The following is a 23,792-nucleotide window of genomic DNA, read 5'->3' on the forward strand; positions in this document are numbered from 1 at the left end:
CTACCTGAGATCGAATCCCATCCACACATGCTTCACTTCTTGACAACATATATTAACAAACACATTAAGCTAAGCTCTTTAATGAGACCACTTACATGGTTTGAAAGTCTCATCCAAAGCCCTACTCCCCCAAGGAAAGTTATATCCCTACTCTATAAATACCTTAATACAGTAATTATGCCACCCAAACCCAGTTTTATAACCCTGTGGGAAAGAGAATTAAATACCCACTTCACTAATGAGGAACAAATCCTTATGTTTAAAACCCCACACTCGTCCTCTAGATGTACCAGAATCCAAGAAAATGGATATAAGGTATTGACCAGATGGTATAAAACACCTGATGTTACCCTTCATTATAGCAATGGTGGTTCTGACGCATGTTGGAGGTGCGGAGTAGAACGTGGGACAATGCTACACATCTGGTGGGCCTGCCCCCTAATCTTTAATTGGTGGAGTACCATCTTTAAAAAATGCAACGAAGTTTGCAAATCTAATGTCAAGCCATCACCACTATTAGCTCTCCTAGGATTGCATCTTAATGGCAAGACAATCATCCCCACCCTGTTCAAGATACTGATTATAGCCGCACGTCTCTTGATTCCTACACACTGGTTATCACCTAATGTCCCATCTGTGGATCACTGGCTCAACAAAGTCGAATCCCTATATAGATTCGAGGAAATAGCAGCCTGGGAAAATAGAGCACACCATAAATTCACAATCCTTTGGAAAGATTGGAGATCCTATAGAGATCTCTAAGACCAAATCCCATCTATGACCTCCTTCTAACCTGCGGACATGTGCATCAAAATATATAGCTCTGTTTACATACATCCTATTTCTTGTTATTATGTTGATTGATGCTTATTGTTGTAAAACAATTTTGATATAATGGAGTTCACACCTCCTTTTCAAAGTACTCTGTATTTGATAACCATTTTACAATAAAGCTCTTTTTAAAAAAAAAAAAAAGATGTGTTGGTCACTACGGATATGAGATCATTCTTGCAGCCAACCCATCGACAGCCGACCTCCGGATCCAGCCTCAGGGAACGCCTAGACCGACAGGTGTCCGACTACATCGGGTTAACGGCCGATGTGGACGCTCTGAGAAGCGATGAACCCCTAGACTACTGGGTGTGCAGGTCACTTTCACTTTGTAACATGTGCAGCAGCCATGTTATAAAAAATTTGAAGGAAATTCAACTTCAAGACTAATCACATTTTTCCTGAAATTCGGATCACATTCCACTTCGTCAACTTCGATTTGCTCATCTCTAGCAAAGATCATGAGATTGTGGACTGGATGGCTCACTCCTGCTCTCAGTCACAGTACTGACTCTAAGTCAGATACTGGGCCTTAGAGCCAGGGGTCACAGCATTTCTTCTACTTCTCCTCTTTGCAGCCCCAGGAAGCCTTTCAGTTGCATCATCTCACCTCCTAGTGGGGCACAATTTTTTTTCCTAAGAGGCAACAAAATCCCACACGCTATGTAAGATACTCCAGAGTCTTCCTGCTGATGACTTGTGTAAAAAAGAATCAGCCTTTGAACTGCTGTGAGGAGAGGTTCAGGCAGAGGCGGGCCACCCCATGCATAGCTGTGTTGATGGTAGTGGTAGTAGTGACACTTGTAGACACAGTGGTTGTGGTAGGGGCAGTGGCAGTGACAGTGGCTCTCGGGGCAAATACAGAGAAGGGAATCAGGAGGGGGCCAAGGAGTCCATAATGACATCACAGTCTGATAACATCAGTCGGGAAAGTGAGGACTATGATAATGATGGTGTGTTGAACAGTACCTGGGAGCTTGATTGGGATGCTGAGGAGGAGGAACAACAGAGGAGAACAGTGGCGGCTGCACCGACAATAAAGAGCAGAGGCAATGTAAGGTCAAACCTGCAAAAGAACTGGCAGGGCCAGATCTGTTTCTGTAACTTTCATCTGACCAAGTTGCTGGGGATGCAGATGTTGGTGTACCACTTGTCATATTTTTTGCTTTATGAGACACACCTGATGATAAGAAAAACTTAGGTTTTACAGGTCAGCTTGGGAATGGTTAATGCTGCTGATACTATGGACGCAGACTTAAAAAGCTCCAGACTTAGGCCAAGCATGGTTGCCACTAGCTCTGTATGAGTATGTCCCATATGGCAGGTTTTCTCTACAAGGTCGGTACACAAAACCACAGCCGCGTGCATTATCTGCAAAATTAAAATAAGCCGTGGATGTTCAAACACAAACATAGGAACTAGGGCTTTATTGCAGCACCAGAGGTGGCATCACTGGATCATGTGGGAATATAGAACTGGCCAGCAGTCCAAAATAAGTCTTTCCTCCGTCTAGTCTTCTTTGTGGCAGCCAGGCACCATTCCCAAGCAGTACAGTGTCCTTATCCTTGTCATTATCAGCTACTTCTTCTGTTTATACTCTTACTTCTCCTTGTCTTCCATTCTATCATGAGACATTCATAACGGAATGTGTGGCTGTGAGAAAATTATTCATGACCAGCAAATAGCTTGTGTGCAAACTGAACTCCCACTTGGCTTAGTTGCTGGTGGTGCAGTTGTTGCCAAATTAGTGGTAAATACCCAAATTTAATTCTGCTCTATATTATTACTACCTTTGGCCAGCTCTCTGTAAAAATGGTCTCATTTTTAAAAAGTCATACAGTTCTGTGCATATGAGGTGGATCAGCAGATCCAGTGGGAAAATAGAACTGGTCAGCACAACCAATACAGTGTCTTTGTCATTGTCCACATCAGTTACTTGATCTTCTGCTCATACTCCTCCTCCTCTGCAATGTTGTCAGTCATCGATAACAGAATGGGTCCAGAAAACAAATCTATGTGCTCACCAATCGAGTTGCAAGCAAGCTGAGCTCTCATCTGACCAAGTTGCTGCTCTACCACTTACCACATTTTTGTTTTATAAGACACACCTAGGTTTTAGAGGAGAAAAATAAGAAAAATTATATATTTTTCATCAGATGTCAGATCAGACCCCTATATCAGACATCTGATCAGACCCCCATATCAGACTCCCCTATCAGATCCTCAGATCAGACCCCCATATCAGATACTCAGTTCAACCCCCTATATAAGATCCTGAGATCAGGCCCCCATGTCAGATTCTCAGTTTAGGCCCCCATATCAGACCCTCAGATCAGACCCCCATATCAGATCCTCAGATCAGATCCCCATATCAGATCCCCAGTTCAGACCCCCATATACAGTTGCAAGAAAAAGTATGTGAACCCTTTGGAATGATATGGATTTCTGCACAAATTGGTAATAAAATGTCATCTGATCTTCATCTGACGCAGCAAAGCAGCCCCAAACCTTGATGCCCCCACCACCATACTTCACAGTTGGGATGAGGTTTCTATGTTGGTGCGCTGTGTCTCTTTTTCTCCACACATAGTGTTGTGTGTTTCTTCCAAATAAATAAACTTTGGTTTCATCTGTCCACAGAATATTTTGCCAGTACTGCTGTGGAACATCCAGGTGCTCTTGTGCAAACTGTAAACGTGCAGCAATTTTTTTTGTGGCGGTTGCCACAAACTTACACTACGAACTTATAATAGGGAGAGACTTCCCTGGTTTCCCGGCACTGTGGCCTGCTACGAAAGTGACTGAGACGCATGAGACAAGGGTAACCCCAGCAGAGTGGCCTTGCTCCCGGGGGAGGCCAGAACCCTGGGAACCCGAGGCTGAAGGCCAGTTTTAAGAATGACCGCCACTTTGGTGGAAGAGGGGGAGACAACCCTACTGAGTGTAATGGTGGGAGACGTGGAGGACTTGCCGCCGGGGCCTGAGCTGGCAGACTTTAATGTCTTCGGGGATAAATTTGGTACTGCACAACACCGGGACCCCACCCCATCCCGAGCCTGGGAAAATGTATTAATAGTAGAAGTGAACCACAACAAACTGGGGCAGAGTCGGTGTTCCCCTGTTTCGTGGTTCAGCAGGATGTGTTGTATCGAGTAAACCAGCTGCGGGGCGAACCCATTGAACAGTTGGTGGTGCCACAGGCTTATTATAAACTCATGTTAGAGTTAGCCAACCAACATGTTCTCGGGGGTCATCTGGGAATGCAGAAAACACAGGATACTACAACGGTTTTACTGGCACCAGTGTGTTTAGGGAGGTTTCACAAATTCTGTAAGTCTTGCCCCACCTGCCGGGCAACTAGCCCCCAGCACCTTTTCCACAGTCCCTTGGTACCTCTCCCGATCATCGAGGTACCGTTTGAGCGAATCGCTATGGACTTCGTAGGCCCAGTATCAAAGTCCGCTAGAGGACACAACACATCTTGGTCGTCCTCGACTACGCCACTTGGTACCCGGAGGCGGTGCCACTGCGACATACATCGGCTAAACTTATAGCTAAGGAGCTAATGGAGATGTTCTCCCGAGTGGGGCTACCTAAAGAGGTTCTGACTGACCAGGGGACCCCTTTTATGTCCAAGGTCATGAGGGAACTCTTTAAGTTGCTGCATATCAAACAGTTACGGACGTCTGTGTACCATCCGAAAACAGACGGTCTAGTTGAAAGGTTTAACAAAACACTAAAAACCATGTTAAAAAGGGTGGTGTCTTTAGATGGGAAGGACTGGGGCCTTCTTCTGCCCTATCTCATGTTTGCTGTGCGAGAGGTACCCCAGGCATTTACTCGGTTCTCGCCCTTCGAATTGCTATATGGCAGACATCCTCATGCTTTGTTGGACGTAGCCAAAGAGGTGTGGGAACAGCAACCCACTCCGCATAAAAGTGTCCTTGAGTATGCAACAGCGGATGTTTTGCCTCTTGTCAGGGAGCATATGGAGTTCGCTCAGCAAGCGCAGAGTTGGATCTATAACCGCAGGCTCGGGTCCAGATATTTAACCCGGGTGATCGGGTTTTGGTTCTGGTGCCGACTGTGGTACTTTAAAAAGTACGAGGTACTTAAAAAAATTGGAGAGGTAAATTACAAGATACACCAGCCAGGGAGGCGAAAGCCAGAGCAGGTGTACCATGTGAATCTACTCAAACCGTGGAAAGATAGGGAAACCTGTACTGAAGACAGCCTGCGGCCAGGTTTTCTAGGGGAAACGGTTTCGACCCTTCTGTCTGAAGCAAGGGAAGTGGCTGCCACAGTAATAATTGCTGACAGCCTTTCCTCTAAGCAGGCTCCTGCTAAAACCATACAGGGTACCGGAGGCTCGGCGACAAGCCATCTCAGAGGAAGTGCAGATGATGCTGAGACTAGACGTCATTGAGGAGTCTAAAAGTGAGTGGGCTAGTCCTATAGTGCTAATACCCAAGCCAGACGGGACACTCCAGTTTTGTAATGACTTCCGAAAACAAAACAAGATCTCTAAGTTTGATGCATATCCCATGCCTCGGGTGGATGAGCTTATTGAGAGGTTAGGCCAAGCTCTGTATTTTTCTGTTTTGGACCTCACTAAAGGGTACTGGCAGGTACCCTTGATGGAGGCTGCTAAAGAGAAAACTGCCTTCATCACACCAGAGGGGCTGTACCAATATAAGGTTTTACCCTACGGTCTGCATGGCGCCCCTGCCACTTTTCAAAGGCTCATGGACATTGTGCTGTGTCCACATCGTCGGTACGCTTCGGCTTACCTGGACGATATTGTCATCCACAGTACTGACTGGGAAAGTTATCTACCAAAAGTACAGGCTGTCGTGGACTCCCTAGACTGACCACTAACCCAAAGAAATGCGCAATAGGGTTACAGGAGACTAAGTACCTGGGGTACTTCATTGAATGTGGCGTTATCAAACCCCAAGTGAATAAAATAGAGGGGACTCAGAATTGTCCCCGACCTGTCGTCACAAGGCAAGTAAAGTCATTCCAATGTTGGGCTATTATATGAGGTTTGTTCCTTATTTTGCCACTTTAGCGGCTGCATTGACAGGGCTCTTGAAGGGATGGAAGTCCGTGATGGTCCGCTGGAATGACCAGGCGGAAGAGGCTTTTTTCCACGTTGAAGTAGTTCCTGTGCAGGTCACCGGTTTTGGTGACGCCCGACCTCAAGAGGTAGTTTATGGTACAGACCGATGCCACTGAAGTAGGCCTCGGAGCTGTACTCTCTCAGGAAATCAATGGGGAGGAACATCCCGTTTTCCTGAGCCGCAAACTCACCCCAGCCGAGACCAGGTACAAGTATAGTGGAGAGAGAGTGCCTGGCCATCAAGTGGGCACTCGAGTCTCTCCGTTATTATCTGTTGCGGAGAAAGTTTCATCTGGTGACCGACCACTCCCCTCTCAAGTGCATAAGCCAGGCTACAGACAGGAATGCTCGGGTCACCAGATGGTTCTTGTCATTACAGAACCTCAAGTTCTCAGTGGGACACAGGGCAGGCTGCTTGCAGGGAAACGTGAATGCCCTGTCCTGGGTACACTGGCAAGTGCTCACTCCCTCAGGGTTGAACAAAGGGGGAGGTATGTAGGAAGGCGCAAGGGACCGTCGTGTGGATTAACACCCAGGATAAAAGGTGTTTTTGCTGTATGAACTGTCTAGGTGTGAACACCAAAACTGCAAGTGGACTGTCGTACTGTTTTGCTGCCATAAGTGTGAATAAAACACAGAAGTTTTTGAGCTACTAACTAGTCTTTGCCTCTATACTGCGTCCGCTTGTCCTGCAACCCCGTCCGGATACCTGATCATAAGATTGGATGGTATCCATATTGTGCCCTAAAGGATAGTTCCCGATGTGTCATGTTTCAAATTATTTCTCAGTAGGGGAGGTAATCCAATAAGGTGAAAATACATCCTTAGGTCAGTGGACCAAAAGGACAAATCAGCAGGACATCAGTGGTCCCTTTGGAATGGTGCACCCCACTAAGTGACCGGTGTGAATACAGCTGCACGCTGGTGTGTATACAGCTGCTCCACCGGTGCTCTCCGGTCACTTAGTGGGGTGCACCATTCCAAAGGGACCACTGATGTCCCGCTGATTTGTCCTTTTGGTCCACTGATCTAAGGATGTATTTTCACCTTATTGGATTACCTCCCCTGATGTGAAATTATTTGAAATGTGACACGTCAGGAACTATCCTTTAGGGCACAATAGGGATACCATCCAATCTTAGGGTCAGGTATCCGGACAGGGTCGCCCCTTCCGGGGTAAGTACTCTGTATAGACAGGTAGGGTTACATCAGCAATGCCCCCTCGCCTTGCATAGGGATAACTAGGGAAATACATCTGATTTGGTATGGTCGTTCCGATTTCATTTTTGAATAATATATATGTATATTGTCTACTGACTGTGGTGCTATGTTCATTTTGTTATTAATGCAAGTAAAGGTTATGTTTTAGCCTCCTTCTTACTCCCCTTGGGGAATTTGTGATTATGGTTTTGACTCCGGGAGCATAATAATTTATTCAGAAGCACTAGAATTTTTCCTATTCTCTTCAATACTTAAACTTGTAGAAGGCTTGCACAGTAAAATATAAAGTTTTGCAGATGACACTAAACTGTGTAAAGTAGTTAACACAGGAGAGGACAGTATACTGCTACAGATGGATCTGGATAGATTGGCTTCTGGGCAGAGAAGTGGAAGATGAGGTTTAACACTGACAAATGTAAGGTTATGCACATGGGAATGAAAAATATATGTCAGCAGTACATACTAAATGGTAAAATACGGGGGCAGAGTTTGGCTGCGGAGCAGGACGCACATGTCTGTGTGAGCTCTGCAGGAGGCTGAGTGGAAGCGAGCTTCATAACATAAGCAATTTTCTCTAAGCGAAAGATGGGGAAAACTACCAGAGATTAGTCCAGAGAAACCCCAGGACTGCAGAAGACTAACTCTAACCAGGAAGACATGGACAAATTCATTAAAAAAGGAACTTAAGCTGCAAGGAAGGGAACCAAGATGGCTCCCTTAAGAGAATCCCCACCACATACAGAGCACATAGATAACTCTGCAAACTCAGACAGGGGCCGCAATAGCGACACAGACTCACTTAATATACATGAAAACCTTCCAGTGTTCAAATCCTTCATAAGGAGTGTCCTAGGAGAAGCACTAGATCCAGTGAAACAGGACTTACAGGATATAAAGAAAGACCTCAAACAGGTTGGTTACGGGGTGGAAACATTAGAAGCAGTCTTCCACAGCCTCAATGATTCACAAGCCCACATGAATCTCCTCTACAACCTCATCGAAGATCAAGACAATCGAGGTAGGAGAAACAATCTATGTATTAAAGGCTTACCTGAGGCTATACTACCAGATTCCATCATGGCGTCGGTGCTGGACTTATTCACTGCATTACTAGGCCCAGGGGCGATGGATGATCTCACTATGGACCGGGCCCACAGGGCATTACACCGCTACCTAAACCGCAAGAACCACCCAGAGATGTCATATGTAGACTGGTGAGCTTCTAGTCCAAAGATAAATTACTGAAAGCAGCGCGAGATAAACATCCACTTACCTTTTTCGGGACTACCATCTCTCTATTCCAGGACCTTTCACCTATGACCTTCCAAAAACGCAGAGCTATGAAACCCCTCTTAAAAGTGCTAAGACAAAAAAACATAACCTACAGGTGGCTCTATCTATTTTGGTTACTGATAAATGCTCCTGGTCGCAAAATGGTAATCAGATCCCCTGCTGATCTAGCACAAGTATATAACAACTTGGAGATAGCGGCATGGGACATACCAGATTGGCACAACGTGAAGAACCTCACAGATCTTCCGGCCATACCTGTGATCCCTTCCTGGACAACCAGCGCCACCTCAAAATCGCAGCGCCAGAGAAAGAAGATGGAAAGGATGACCCCGAGAAGACTTCATATTGAACCTGAGTGATCGACTATAACGGCATCTTAATTATCTCTCTTCATGTCATATACCTCCCACTCTGTCTATCTTTTATTTTCCTTTCCTTCATGCATCACCTGAATCAGTAATGCCTGAGAAGGACCTGGGTAAAATGTTTGGACGGAGGCTATTTAGATACTTAAGTTACTATGGTCACTACATCATAATTGTTTTCTATCTTTCAGTTCTATATTTCCAGCTCTCTCTATCTTTTACTTTTCTTTTCTCACTATGTAGACAACAGGAGTTTTTCTGTGTTAATTATTTATGCAGCCCACAAATGAAACCCATAGGGCCACTATTTGTGAACGCAATATATTTCCAGCTAAGTTACACCTTTATCCCGCTACATTCAAAAGAAATAATGAGCATTAAGGCCCTAGAGTTGATTGAAAACTACCCCATCTGGTTTAATTATGCTTGCTTCCCACTACAGGGAGTGCAGAATTATTAGGCAAGTTGTATTTTTGAGGATTAATTTTATTATTGAACAACAACCATGTTCTCAATGAACCCAAAAAACTTATTAATATCAAAGCTGAATATTTTTGGAAGTAGTTTTTAGTTTGTTTTTAGTTTAAGCTATTTTAGGGGGATATCTGTGTGTGCAGGTGACTATTACTGTGCATAATTATTAGGCAACTTAACAAAAAACAAATATATACCCATTTCAATTATTTATTTTTACCAGTGAAACCAATATAACATCTCAACATTCACAAATATACATTTCTGACATTCAAAAACAAAACAAAAACAAATCAGTGACCAATATAGCCACCTTTCTTTGCAAGGACACTCAAAAGCCTGCCATCCATGGATTCTGTCAGTGTTTTGATCTGTTCACCATCAACATTGCGTGCAGCAGCAACCACAGCCTCCCAGACACTGTTCAGAGAGGTGTACTGTTTTCCCTCCTTGTAAATCTCACATTTGATGATGGACCACAGGTTCTCAATGGGGTTCAGATCAGGTGAACAAGGAGGCCATGTCATTAGATTTTCTTCTTTTATACCCTTTCTTGCCAGCCACGCTGTGGAGTACTTGGACGCGTGTGATGGTGCATTGTCCTGCATGAAAATCATGTTTTTCTTGAAGGATGCAGACTTCTTCCTGTACCACTGCTTGAAGAAGGTGTCTTCCAGAAACTGGCAGTAGGACTGGGAGTTGAGCTTGACTCCATCCTCAACCCGAAAAGGCCCCACAAGCTCATCTTTGATGATACCAGCCCAAACCAGTACTCCACCTCCACCTTGCTGGCGTCTGAGTCGGACTGGAGCTCTCTGCCCTTTACCAATCCAGCCACGGGCCCATCCATCTGGCCCATCAAGACTCACTCTCATTTCATCAGTCCATAAAACCTTAGAAAAATCAGTCTTGAGATATTTCTTGGCCCAGTCTTGACGTTTCAGCTTGTGTGTCTTGTTCAGTGGTGGTCGTCTTTCAGCCTTTCTTACCTTGGCCATGTCTCTGAGTATTGCACACCTTGTGCTTTTGGGCACTCCAGTGATGTTGCAGCTCTGAAATATGGCCAAACTGGTGGCAAATGGCATCTTGGCAGCTGCACGCTTGACTTTTCTCAGTTCATGGGCAGTTATTTTGCGCCTTGGTTTTTCCACACGCTTCTTGCGACCCTGTTGACTATTTTGAATGAAACGCTTGATTGTTCGATGATCACGCTTCAGAAGCTTTGCAATTTTAAGAGTGCTGCATCCCTCTGCAAGATATCTCACTATTTTTGACTTTTCTGAGCCTGTCAAGTTCTTCTTTTGACCCATTTTGCCTAATAATTATGCACACCAAATATAGGGTGTTGATGTAATTAGACCACACACCTTCTCATTACAGAGATGCACATCACCTAATATGCTTAATTGGTAGTAGGCTTTCGAGCCTATACAGCTTGGAGTAAGAAAACATGCATAAAGAGGATGATGTGGTCAAAATACTCATTTGCCTAATAATTCTGCACGCAGTGTAGTTAGCCCTATTCTTGTACAAACTTGACCCCACCTTTATATCTGCATCCTTTGCCAAGGATACAAGAAGATGATTTTTGGCTTAGTTGAGGAAGTTATTCTTAGCCAGTTAACCTGTTTGATATCCTACATGTTCTACTCCGTTATTTTATGTCCCTATTATTCTGTGAATTTTCACCCGAGTGTTTCCCACTTTTGCAGAGATAAAAAAAAACGATTTCTGGTGCCTGCTCTGGTCTCCCATGGCTGCTATCAAGGTATGTTTATTTAATGTAAGAGGGTTGAATGCACCACCCAAGTGAAGTCAAATATATCATCAGCTACGCAAACACAAGGTGAGTGTTGCACTGCTACAAGAAACCCATTTGAAAACGGGTCACGTACCGCGTCTGAACCATCTCCAATATAATCAATAATTCCACAGTACGGCACCCTCATCCGCATCCAGAGGAGTTTCTATTGCTTTACATAAAAACTTCTAGTTGGAGGTGCATTCCACTCTCACAGACCCAGAGGGAATATTTCTCTTTGTAAAAGGGATTTTGGGGAGACAGACATACACCTTAGGGAATATTTACGCCCCCAATACCTCACAATCTCCCTGGATCTGCAACACACTACAACTACTACAAGAATTTGCTGAGGGGGCGTTAGTCTTGGGGGGAGATCTTAATTTAACCCTGAACCCCACTCTAGACTCATCTACGAGTGCCTCTGCTACCTCCCGCCTGGCTCTTAGACGAGTTAAGGATTCCTTAGCATCCCAAGGCTTGGCAGATGTCTGGAGGTCTCTACACCCCACCAGCAAAGACTACACCTTCTACTCAGTGGCACATCGCTCATACCAGTGCCTCGACTACCTATTCCTACAGTATTACCTTCTAACTTCATATAAAGAGGCTGACATAGGCAATTTATTGCTCTCAGATTGTGCTCCAGTTTTTTTTAGATTTCATGCCCAAACAATTCCAGATGCCCATGAGCAACTGGAGGTTGAATGAGACGCTACTAGATGATCCAGAACATACTAAAAAATTATAAGGTTTGATTGAGGAGTATTTCACTATAAACTCTACACCAGAAGCAAAAGCCAGTCTGGTATGGGAGGCCCACAAGGCTGTAACCAGGGGTCATTTAATATCACTAAGAGCTTATCTCAAAAAGAAAAGAGAACATAAAATGGTAGAACTATATAAACAAATTCAGGAAATTGAATCTTTACATAAAAACCACATTAGAGCAGTTAAATCACCTAAGATGCACACTCAAAAATATATTACATTCAAAGACAGACAAACTATATCTCTCGGCGATAGTTAAATATTACGCCCATGGTGATAAAGCTTCCAAATTCCTGCTATCCCAAAATAAAAAGAGGAAATCCCGTGCCTATATACACTCGATTAAAACAGCGTTTTCTTCCCTTCTTATTACAACAGATTAGATAGCTCTCAGTTTTAAGGAATTTTATGAAAACCTTTATATTATCAGACAACCCCCCTCCAGCAAACAGGAGAATACAGGGTACAGGAAATAGACTCATTGAAATTACCTTCTCTTTCTGAAACACAAGCAAAGTCCTTGATATGCCCCTTTACCTCAAAAGAATTGGAATCGGTCCTCAAATCTACCCCTCTACATAAAAGCCCTGGCCCAGATGGACTACCCTTACTATATTATCGCACTTTACAATCTTCGCTACTCCCTAGATTCCTTGACTTATGCAGAGAAAACTTACCAACCCAGATGCTTATGGACCACATAAATATCATACCTGAAGAAGGGAAAGACAATACAGTATGCGCTAGCTATAGAGCCATTTTGCTATTAAACACCAATTTAAAATTGTTTGCCAAAATGATAGCAATGCGACTGAAAACCCTTCTTCCCCATATAATAAATAGTGAACAAGTAGGTTTTGTTACCAGAAGGGAGGGAAGAATGAATACCACCCGCTTGCTACATATCATAAGACACGCCTCCCGACGATCTGTGCCTCTAGTCCTACTGGGCACGGACGTCGAAAAGGCATTTTATCGTATAGACTGGACTTTCATGCAACGGGCTTTACATAGATTTGGGATCCCAGAACAATTTATTTTGTCTGTTATGGCAATGTATAAAGACCCATCTGCTAAAGTAATGGTAAATGGATCCTTCTCACGTCTCTTTAACATCACCAATGGAACTCGTCAGGGGTGCCCCCTCCCCCCCTTGCTTTTTGTCTTGACGGTTGAGTGTCACGAGGGTATCAAGAGCCACGTCTGACTCCGTTATACCCGGGGTCAGGAAGTCGCAGCGGGTGGCTGCGCGCTCTATATCTAAAGATCACGTTGTTTCTTAGTGATTGTTTTCTGTGTTTGCCTTGCTATCCTTTTTGTCTCTCTCAGGGATCCGTAGCTTCTCCTCCTCAGCTGTTTCTTGTCTGCCACTCCCTACCTCCTTATATTCTCCCCTCACACTTCTCTAGTTGCCAGTTATAGAGCTTCCTGCCTGGACATCTATACTGACTCACTGGAGTGGTTAATCCTGGTTGTCGTTCCTGAGTGCTACCCTCCGGATCTCTGTTGGGCTTATTGTTGTCTCCTGTTGTCGCCCACCTGGGAATATATGTTGAGTCTGTGTTGTCTGTCCTCCCCTTGGTGTTTTCCCTTAGAGTTAGTGGTGCGGACTAGTGTTCCCATCGCCCTGTTCACTACCTAGGGCTCAGCTCAGGGAAAGCCAGGGCTTTAGGCACGTGATCGGCGTACGGGTGAGGAACCCGTCTAGGGACGTCAGGGCAGCCAGGTGCCAGCCGCCAGGTGAGTCAGGGGTCACCATCTTCCCTCTCACTTGGGCAGGGCCTTCCTCATTCCCTCCCTCTGTGTCACGTATGTGATAGCCACGCCGACCGTGATATTATAACTGGCCCTTACTTTTTGAGAAAAAAAAAATAAAAAAATTTATATAATTTTTTGTTTGTTGTTTTTTTTTTTTCTCTCTACTTAGAATCCAATATGGATCCTATTGATGCCTTGGCAGAACAGCTTCAAAGCCTGTCTTTGGAGGTGGCAGGATTGAAGGCGTCTGTTCTCCAACAACAGCAGCAAATGCAGCAGACCGCACCCCCAGCGGTTGCTATGGGTAACCAGGTTGTCACTGAACCCAAGGTTGCTCTTCCCGACAGATTTTCTGGGGGAAGGGACAAATTTGCGACGTTCCGTGAGGCCTGCAAATTATATTTTAAGTTGCGCCCTTACTCCTCAGGTCATGAAGAACAGCGGGTAGGGATTGTCATTTCCCTGCCTCAGGGGGATCCGCAATCCTGGGCGTTCTCGTTACCCCCTGGTTCTCAGGCTCTTCGGTCAGTGGAGGGATTTTTTGGGGCTTTGGGTCTCATATATGATGACCCTGACCGAGTCGCCCTGGCTGAGTCGAAGTTACGGAGACTCCTACAGGGAGATCGGTCAGCAGAGGAATATTGCTCAGAGTTCCGTAGGTGGGCTACGGATACTCAGTGGAACGACCCGGCTCTCAGGAGTCAGTTCTGCTCTGGGTTATCTGAAAGGGTTAAGGATGCACTGGCGCTGTATGAGACCCCCCTTTCCCTTGATGCTGTTATGTCCCTCTCTATCAGAATAGATAGACGTCTTAGGGAGAGATCGAAAATTCCGGAGCAATTGGTTACCTCTCCCAAGCAACAGTCAGCCTGTACTGACTTAGATGAGCCTATGCAGCTAGACAGAACTTCTCGTCAGGTCCGTCCTCCCGAGGTTCGCCGTAGGGGGGGGCTTGTTTTTTCTGTGGGGGGAGGGGTTATTTCATTAATGTCTGTCCCTCCTTTCTCAAAAACAAAAGACCGTCGGAAAACTACTAACCCCGGGCTGTGCGGAGGATGTCAGCCGGGGGGTATACGTTTCCTCCATACGAACATCTCAATTTGTGTTACCAGCGGTCATTGTTTTTGGTGTTAAGACGGAGTCTATTTCTGTTTTTCTAGACAGTGGAGCAGGGGTAAACTTGATTGATGCCCATTTTGCCCGCACTATGGGTTTGTCTCTCTGTACGCTGCAGAGACCTATTCCCGTATTCGCTATAGATTCTGCTCCTCTGTCTCAGAGAAACCTCACCCACATTGTTCGTAATTTACACCTTCGGGTAGGGGACCACCATAATGAGTGTCTTTCATGTTACGTTCTGGAGGGCCTTCCCTCTCCGGTGGTATTGGGTCTTCCCTGGTTGGTAGCGCACAATCCAGTGGTGGATTGGCAGGCCAGGGAGATATTGGAGTGGAGTGAGCATTGCAGAGAGAATTGCTTAAATAACAATTGCTTAATCGCCTCCATAGCTTCCCTACCTACATTTATTTCGGACTTTGAGGACGTTTTTTCTGAAAAGGGTTGTCAGAAACTACCACCTCATCGTCCTTATGATTGCCCGGTTAACCTGATTCCCGGGCCAAAATTACCCAAGTCCAGGTTGTATAATCTTTCGGGTCCCGAGAGACAAGCCATGAAAGATTATATCTCCGAGAGTCTGGCTAAGGGACACATCAGACCCTCTTCTTCACCCGTGGCTGCAGGGTTTTTCTTTGTTAAAAAGAAAGATGGGGGCCTGCGTCCTTGCTTAGATTTCCGTGAGTTAAACCAGATAACCATCCGTGACCCATACCCTCTTCCTCTCATTCCTGACCTTTTTAATCAGATTGCGGGTGCTAAGTGGTTCTCCAAACTTGATCTTAGGGGGGCCTACAATCTGATTCGTAACAGGGAAGGGGATGAGTGGAAGACAGCTTTTAACACCCCTGAGGGGCATTATGAAAATCTAGTTATGCCTTTCGGTCTGACCAATGCCCCTGCTGTCTTCCAACATTTCGTTAATGATATTTTTAGTCATCTCATCGGCAGGTTTGTAGTCATATACCTAGATGATATCTTAATTTATTCGGCTGATCTGAAAACACATGAGGTGCATGTCAGGCAAGTACTGCAGGTCCTACGGACGAATAAATTATATGCGAAAATTGAAAAATGTGTCTTCGCTGTTCAGGAATTACAGTTCCTGGGATATCTATTATCTGCTTCAGGTTTCCGCATGGATCCTGGGAAGGTCCAGGCAATTTTAGATTGGGATCTTCCTGAGAACCTTAAAGCCCTACAACGGTTTTTGGGTTTCGCTAATTTCTATAGAAAGTTCATTAAAAATTATTCAGTGATCGTTAAACCCCTTACCGACATGACTAGGAAGGGGACGGATTTTTCCAAATGGTCTGACGCCGCTAAAGATGCATTTTCCTCTCTAAAGGAGAGGTTTACCTCGGCACCTGTTCTAATTCAACCTGATGTCTCCCAGCCTTTTATTGTCGAGGTAGATGCGTCAGAGGTGGGAGTGGGAGCTGTATTGTCTCAGGGTCCGTCTCCTGGCAAATGGCGTCCTTGCGCTTTCTTTTCCAAAAAATTATCTTCTGCGGAGAAGAATTATGATATTGGAAATAGGGAACTGTTGGCGATTAAACTGGCGCTTGAAGAGTGGCGTCACTTCTTAGAGGGAGCAATCCACCCCGTCACGGTGATTACGGATCACAAGAACCTTCTGTACCTAGAATCGGCTAAGCGTCTCACCCCTAGACAAGCTAGGTGGTCGCTATTCTTTACCAGATTTAACTTTGTAATCACCTATCGTCCTGGGGCAAAAAATACCAAGGCAGACGCATTATCTCGTAGTTTCCCTGGAGGGGGTAATGTTTGTCATCCGGTACCTATTTTACAAAGAGGAGTGGTTGTCTCTGCTGTACACTCTGTTCTAGAGGGAAAGGTGTTAGAGGCTCAGGGGGACGCCCCGGCCTCTTGCCCCTCAGAGAAATTGTTTGTACCGTTAAACCTGCGTCTTGAATTATTAAAAGAACATCATAATTCGGCACTTGCTGGACACCCGGGTAGTAAAGCAACCTTGGAGCTTTTATCTCGTCGTTTTTGGTGGCCAAGGTTGCGTCAGGATGTAATGGATTTCGTGTCTACTTGTTCTACTTGTGCACGCGCGAAAGTCTCTCATACACGTCCAGCAGGGTCTTTATTGCCACTTTTCATCCCCAATAGGCCATGGACACATCTGTCAATGGATTTCATCACTGACTTACCGTTGTCGGCGGGTAAAACAGTTATCTTGGTAGTAGTAGACAGGTTTAGCAAAATGGTACACTTTATTGCGCTACCCGCACTTCCTAATGCTAAAACTCTCGCTCAGGTGTTTATCAGTGAAATCGTGAAGCTTCACGGGGTCCCTTCCGATGTGGTTTCGGATCGGGGAACCCAGTTTATTTCTAAGTTTTGGAAAGCTTTTTGTTCCCGTTTGGGGGTTCACTTGTCCTTTTCCTCAGCTTTCCATCCTCAGTCGAATGGACAGACTGAGCGTACCAACCAAAACCTAGAAACATATTTAAGTTGTTTTGTGTCTGAAAACCAAGAGTTGTGGTCATCATATTTACCGTTAGCTGAGTTTGCCATAAATAATCATTATCAGGAGTCCACTGGCAAGTCACCATTCCTTGGTGCATACGGTTTTCATCCCCAATTTTGTACTTTCAAAGAGGGGGGGTCTTCTGGGGTTCCCGAAGAGGAAAGGTTTTCTTCATCTCTTTCATCGGTATGGCAGAAGGTGCAAGTTAACTTGAAAAAGATGAGTGGTAAATATAAATGCATGGCCGATAAGAAACGGTCGCCAGGTCCGGACCTAGGAGTGAATGACTATGTGTGGTTGTCTACTAGGAATATTAAGTTGAAGGTTCCTTCTTGGAAACTGGGTCCTAGGTTCATTGGTCCCTATAAAATAGTAGCAGTCATTAACCCTGTGGCTTTTCGCCTGGAGCTACCTCAGACTTTTAAGATCCATAACGTTTTCCATAAATCGTTACTCAAGAAGTATGTTCCACCTCTAGAACCATCGCCGCTGCCACCTCCTCCTGTCATTGTGGCTGGTAATCTGGAGTTTCAAATAGCCAGAATTGTTGATTCTCGTCGGGTCCGCCGCTCTCTTCAGTATCTGGTGCATTGGAGGGGTTACGGTCCCGAGGAAAGAATGTGGGTTCCAGCGTCAGAGGTAAACGCCAACAGGTTAATTCAGACTTTCCATGCCTCTCATCCGGAGAGACCTGGTCCTGAGTGTCCGGAGGCCCCTTGTGAAAGGGGGGGGGGTACTGTCACGAGGGTATCAAGAGCCACGTCTGACTCCGTTATACCCGGGGTCAGGAAGTCGCAGCGGGTGGCTGCGCGCTCTATATCTAAAGATCACGTTGTTTCTTAGTGATTGTTTTCTGTGTTTGCCTTGCTATCCTTTTTGTCTCTCTCAGGGATCCGTAGCTTCTCCTCCTCAGCTGTTTCTTGTCTGCCACTCCCTACCTCCTTATATTCTCCCCTCACACTTCTCTAGTTGCCAGTTATAGAGCTTCCTGCCTGGACATCTATACTGACCCACTGGAGTGGTTAATCCTGGTTGTCGTTCCTGAGTGCTACCCTCCGGATCCCTGTTGGGCTTATTGTTGTCTCCTGTTGTCGCCCACCTGGGAATATATGTTGAGTCTGTGTTGTCTGTCCTCCCCTTGGTGTTTTCCCTTAGAGTTAGTGGTGCGGACTAGTGTTCCCATCGCCCTGTTCACTACCTAGGGCTCAGCTCAGGGAAAGCCAGGGCTTTAGGCACGTGATCGGCGTACGGGTGAGGAACCCGTCTAGGGACGTCAGGGCAGCCAGGTGCCAGCCGCCAGGTGAGTCAGGGGTCACCATCTTCCCTCTCACTTGGGCAGGGCCTTCCTCGTTCCCTCCCTCTGTGTCACGTATGTGATAGCCACGCCGACCGTGATATTGAGTGCCTATTTCAAGCTATCAGACAGGATGACAGAATTCAGGGTATACATATCCAAGGGGTCCAACATCAACTAGCTGCGTTTGTAGATGACCTGTTGGTGATCATTATGAACCCTGACAGTGCCTTACCAGCAATTAAGGCGATATTTGACCATTTCAGGCAAATGTCCAACTTTCTAATTAATCCCTCTAAATCACAGGTACTAGACTTGCAGAAGCAAAAAACTTTAGAACTTCTTACTCCCTATAAGTGGTCGAACACCTCCATGAAATTTCTGGGAGTTAACATTACATCGGATTCTTCGCATCTATATACCGAAAATTTCCAGAGCCTACCACAGAACATCAAAACTTTGCCGGACTCATGGGAAATCCCTTTCACCTCATGGTTCGGCAGGCGTTCCTTGATCAAAACAATAATTCTACCTAAAGTACTTTACTATCTACAAGCTCTCCCTATCCCTCTCCCACAATCTTTCTTTACACAATTAAGGTCCATACTATCAGGGTTTCTATGGAGTAAAAAGAAATCTAGGCTTAAACATTCCAATACCATTCAACCTACGAGACACGGAGGCAAGGGACTGCCAGAATTCTTCTTGTACTACAAAGCCATACATTGTATGAGATGCATGGAATGGCTTCGGCCACATACTGATCATTTAGATATCCAAGCGGAATCTTTCTTCTCACAGATTCCCCTAAGAACTTTATTGCTCTTAGAAGGGAAAAATGCCTGGGTTGATATCTTCAATCCAATCACACAAACACAATTAAGTTGTGGAAGTCCAGCTGTGGCCCTTTATTATTATCTACCCCACATTCTCCTTTAATACAGATCAGAGATATTCTCTGGGACTCGTCCCCTCACTTCAGACACACCCTTGCAGAAACAATTAAAAATATCACAATCCCATTTATAGATTTAACTGACCCTCATGGTAGGTTGAGAGATGATTGGGAGTCTCAGGATAAGATATTGTTAATGTCCATAACCCACCATTTACATATCAAACATTAACTCAATACTTTCCTCCCTATACCACGGCAAGAACCCATTAAGTTTGAGAAAAAAATTCTCCTAACCAGAGAACACATCAAGAAAATCACTAATATATATACTTGTTTGGTGGCCCAGGCTAGGCTGGCTATTTTCAAATTTGTTGAAAAATGGGAAGAGGACATACAAATACAATCTAATCTGAATACTCTTCAAAAGTGTCTTACTTTAACCCCCTGAATCTCATTGTGTGTTAGATTACAGGAGAACTACTACAAAGTCCTCACGCGCTGGTATTACACCCCTGAAACATTACATAAGATACACCCAGAAGTAAGCTAGCTGTGTTGGCGATGCGGGATAGAAGTGGGGTCATACTTACACATATGGTGGGATTGTCAGGTGATCTTCCCTTACTGGAGTGAAATATGCTGAGTCCTTTCCAGTGTTTGTAAGACCAGCATTACTCCTTCTCCACAAGTATGCCTGTTGGGCCTGCTATATCAGATCCAAATTCAAAGTTACACCAGAACTCTAATAAAGCAATTACTAGCAGCAGCAAGAATCCTCATTGCCTCACATTGGCATAAAGATTTAGCTTCTCTAATATATAACTGGATTGCGAAAAGTGATGATATTTACAGGGAGGAACAAATAGCGGGATGGGAGACCGGATGAACAACAACATTAACTAAGATTTGGAGACCCTGGAGTGAGTACCGTGGTTTTTCTTCCTAAAGAACTTTGTATCGGATATCAGAGGTTGTCTCTGCAGGATGGGAATACTGCCTTTAGACACCCCCACCCCATTTTTTATATATGTTGGTTTATTTTTCTATAATAATGTTTGCTACTATATGTTTAACCACCTCCGGACCGCCGAACGCAGCGACGCGTCCTGGAGGTGGTTGTTTCATTCCGCCTGGACGCGCCGGCGCGTCCTCTCGTGAGACGCGAGATTTCGGTCACAGCCGGCCCGCGCATGTGCATCGCGGGCCGGCAAAAGTTCGAGGAGAATTGCATCAGCAACCTGCCAGCCAATGATCGTCGCTGGCAGGTTGCTGATTTTTAAAAAATCGAATCACAAGCCATATAACAGATCATATTAGTAAATATGATCTGTTATATGGCTTCTCTGCTCCTCTGCTGGTCCTTTTCGTCGGTTGGATCCAGCAGAGGAGCAGACTTCACAGTGAGTAGCACCAACACTACACCTTAGCCCCAGATCACCCCCCTGCACCCCAATTAACCCTTTGATCACCCCTTTGATCGCCCCTGTCAATCACTAGTGAAAGACAAAAAGTGATCAGTGTAAACTGTCACTTTTTTTTTTCACTAGTATTGGCTGTTAGGTTTTAGGGATAGTTTAGGCCCCTTGGTTAGGTAGTTAGCGTCAGTTAGCGCCCAGCCCACCGCACCGCAGTCACTTTTATTCGCTGATTAGCGTATCGCTAATCAGCATTTGTACTTTTATAGTATCTGTAAGTGATCAAAACTGATCACGGTCAAATCTATAATTGTATTAGTGTCACCTTAGCTCGCCCTCCACCCAAAACGCATTGTTTGCCCGATCAGGCCTGATCGGTCGCCCACACGTGCGTTCACCCACGCCCGCCCCACCGCAGTGCCAAAAAATTATTATTTTTTTAACACTGCACATTCACTTTACACGCACTGCGGCGATAAAAAAATCAGTTTTGATATTTTTCATCAACCGCAGCGGCCTCCGGTACTTCGCTAGCCTCCCCTTTGTAAGACAGGCTTGCTTTTTTTCTTGGGTAGTCTCAGGGAATACCCCTAAATTTAGTAGTCCAAAATGTCAAACAGGGGGTATTCTTCTGAAGAGGCCTACAGGATTCTGACCCAGTCGGATGAGGAATGGGAACCCTCATCTGACGAATCTAGCGGGTCAGAATATGAACCTGTAGAAAGCAGTGGCTCTCTGACCCAAAGTTCAGACGAGGAGGTGGAGGTCCCTGATAGAACCAGGCGTACCCGGCCCTGTGTCGCTAGACCACAGGTTGCGCAGGATCCGCTTCAAGAGCAGCAGAGTGGGACTGTCGCTGCCGGATTACGTGGTGAGGCATACACCAGCAGCGCAGCCCTTCCTGGACCTAGTACCAGCACTGCCATACAACCTGGTGAAGTAGCGAGCACCAGAAGGGCAGTTGAAGCTGGTACGGTGGCACGTGCAGTAGTTACCCCGTCGCAGCCACCGCACAGACAGGCCCGTAGAGCCCCTAGAGTCCCTAAGGTGCTGGCAAACCCTGATTGGCAGTCGCCAACTTCAGCCGCACCAGTAGTTCCCCCTTTCACCGCCCAGTCTGGAGTTCGGGTTGAGACAGCTCAGATCGGTTCGGCCCTGGGATTTTTTGAGCTGTTCTTGACTGCGGAGCTCTTGGACTTAGTCGTGGCAGAGACAAACCGGTATGCCACACAATTTATAACCGCAAACCCGGAAAGCTATTATGCCCAGCCTTTCCGGTGGAAACAAGTCCAAGTTTCCGAACTTAAAATTTTTCTGGGCCTTCTCCTCAACATGGGTCTAACTAAAAAGCATGAATTGCGGTCATATTGGTCCACGAACCCAATTCATCACATGCCCATGTTCTCTGCTGCTATGTCCAGGACACGATTTGAGACCATCCTGCGTTTTCTGCATTTTAGCGACAACACCACCTCCCGTCCCAGAGGCCACCCAGCTTTTGACCGGCTCCACAAAATTCGGCCCCTCATAGACCATTTCAACCAGAAATTTGCAGATTTGTATACCCCTGAGCAAAACATCTGCGTAGACGAGTCCCTAATACATTTTACCGGGCGCCTTGGCTTCAAACAATACATCCCAAGCAAGCGTGCCCGGTATGGGGTCAAATTGTATAAGCTCTGTGAAAGGGCCACAGGCTATACCCACAAATTTCGGATCTATGAGGGAAAAGATCAGACCCTGGAGCCGGTCGGTTGCCCTGACTACCTGGGGAGCAGTGGGAAGACAGTCTGGGACTTGGTGTCACCCTTATTCGGCAAGGGGTACCATCTTTATGTGGACAATTTTTACACAAGTGTGGCCCTCTTTAGGCATTTGTTTCTAGAACGGATTTGCGCCTGTGGCACCGCGCGAACTAGTCGCGTGGGCTTCCCCCAACGGCTCGTTACCACCCGTCTTGCAAGGGGGGAGAGGGCTGCCTTGTGTAATGAAGAACTGCTCGCGGTGAAATGGAGAGACAAGCGTGACGTTTACATGCTCTCCTCCATTCACGCAGACACGACAATCCAAATTGAAAGGGCAACCCGTGTCATTAAAAAGCCCCTCTCAGTCCACGGCTATAATGCGCTCATGGGACGGGTGGACTTCAATGACCAGATGTTGGCTCCCTATTTAGTTTCCCGCAGAACCAGACGCTGGTATAAGAAGGTGTCTGTATATTTAATTCAATTGACTCTGTATAATAGTTTTGTTCTCTACAGTAAGGCTGGGAGAACACGATCCTTCCTCAAATTCCAGGAAGAGATCATCGAGAACCTCCTGTATCCAGAAGGTTCCGTGGCCCCATCCACCAGTGTAGTTAGCCGTCTACACGAGCGACATTTCCCCAGTGTCGTTGCTGGTACCTAAACCCAACCGCCACCCCGAAAAAAATGTCGTGTCTGTAGCAGGAGTGGAATAAGGCGTGACACCCGCTATTTCTATCCTGACTGTCCTGACCACCCTGCCCTATGCTTAGGAGAGTGTTTCTGGAAGTACCACACACAGGTACACCTAGCATAGGGATTGCATCTCACAGGACAGGCACACAGGGCTATTAGGGCCCTTTTACTCACAGCTGCTGCAAACCTCTCCTTTCACCTGGGATAAAGTGCATAACGTACTTCGCCACATCTTTGGGCGATTTGCGCTTTGCACATTGTCCCATGGGGAAGGAGAGGTTTGTTCTATAAAGGTAAAAAAAACTAAACAAAAAAAAAATTACCTGGAAGTAAAAAAGTTAAAAAAGTTAAAAAAAAGTTAATATGTTCTGTTCTAAAGTTAATAAATTTATTGCGTTGCGGCCTGGTTTTTTCTTTTTTGTTTTGTTTTTTTTACCTTCCAGGTGGACCAACCGATCGACTAGCTGCAGCACTGATGTGCATTCTGACAGA

The sequence above is a fragment of the Bufo bufo genome, chromosome 7, assembly GCF_905171765.1.
Source record: "Bufo bufo chromosome 7, aBufBuf1.1, whole genome shotgun sequence".
In the NCBI taxonomy this organism is placed as follows: Eukaryota; Metazoa; Chordata; class Amphibia; order Anura; family Bufonidae; genus Bufo; species Bufo bufo.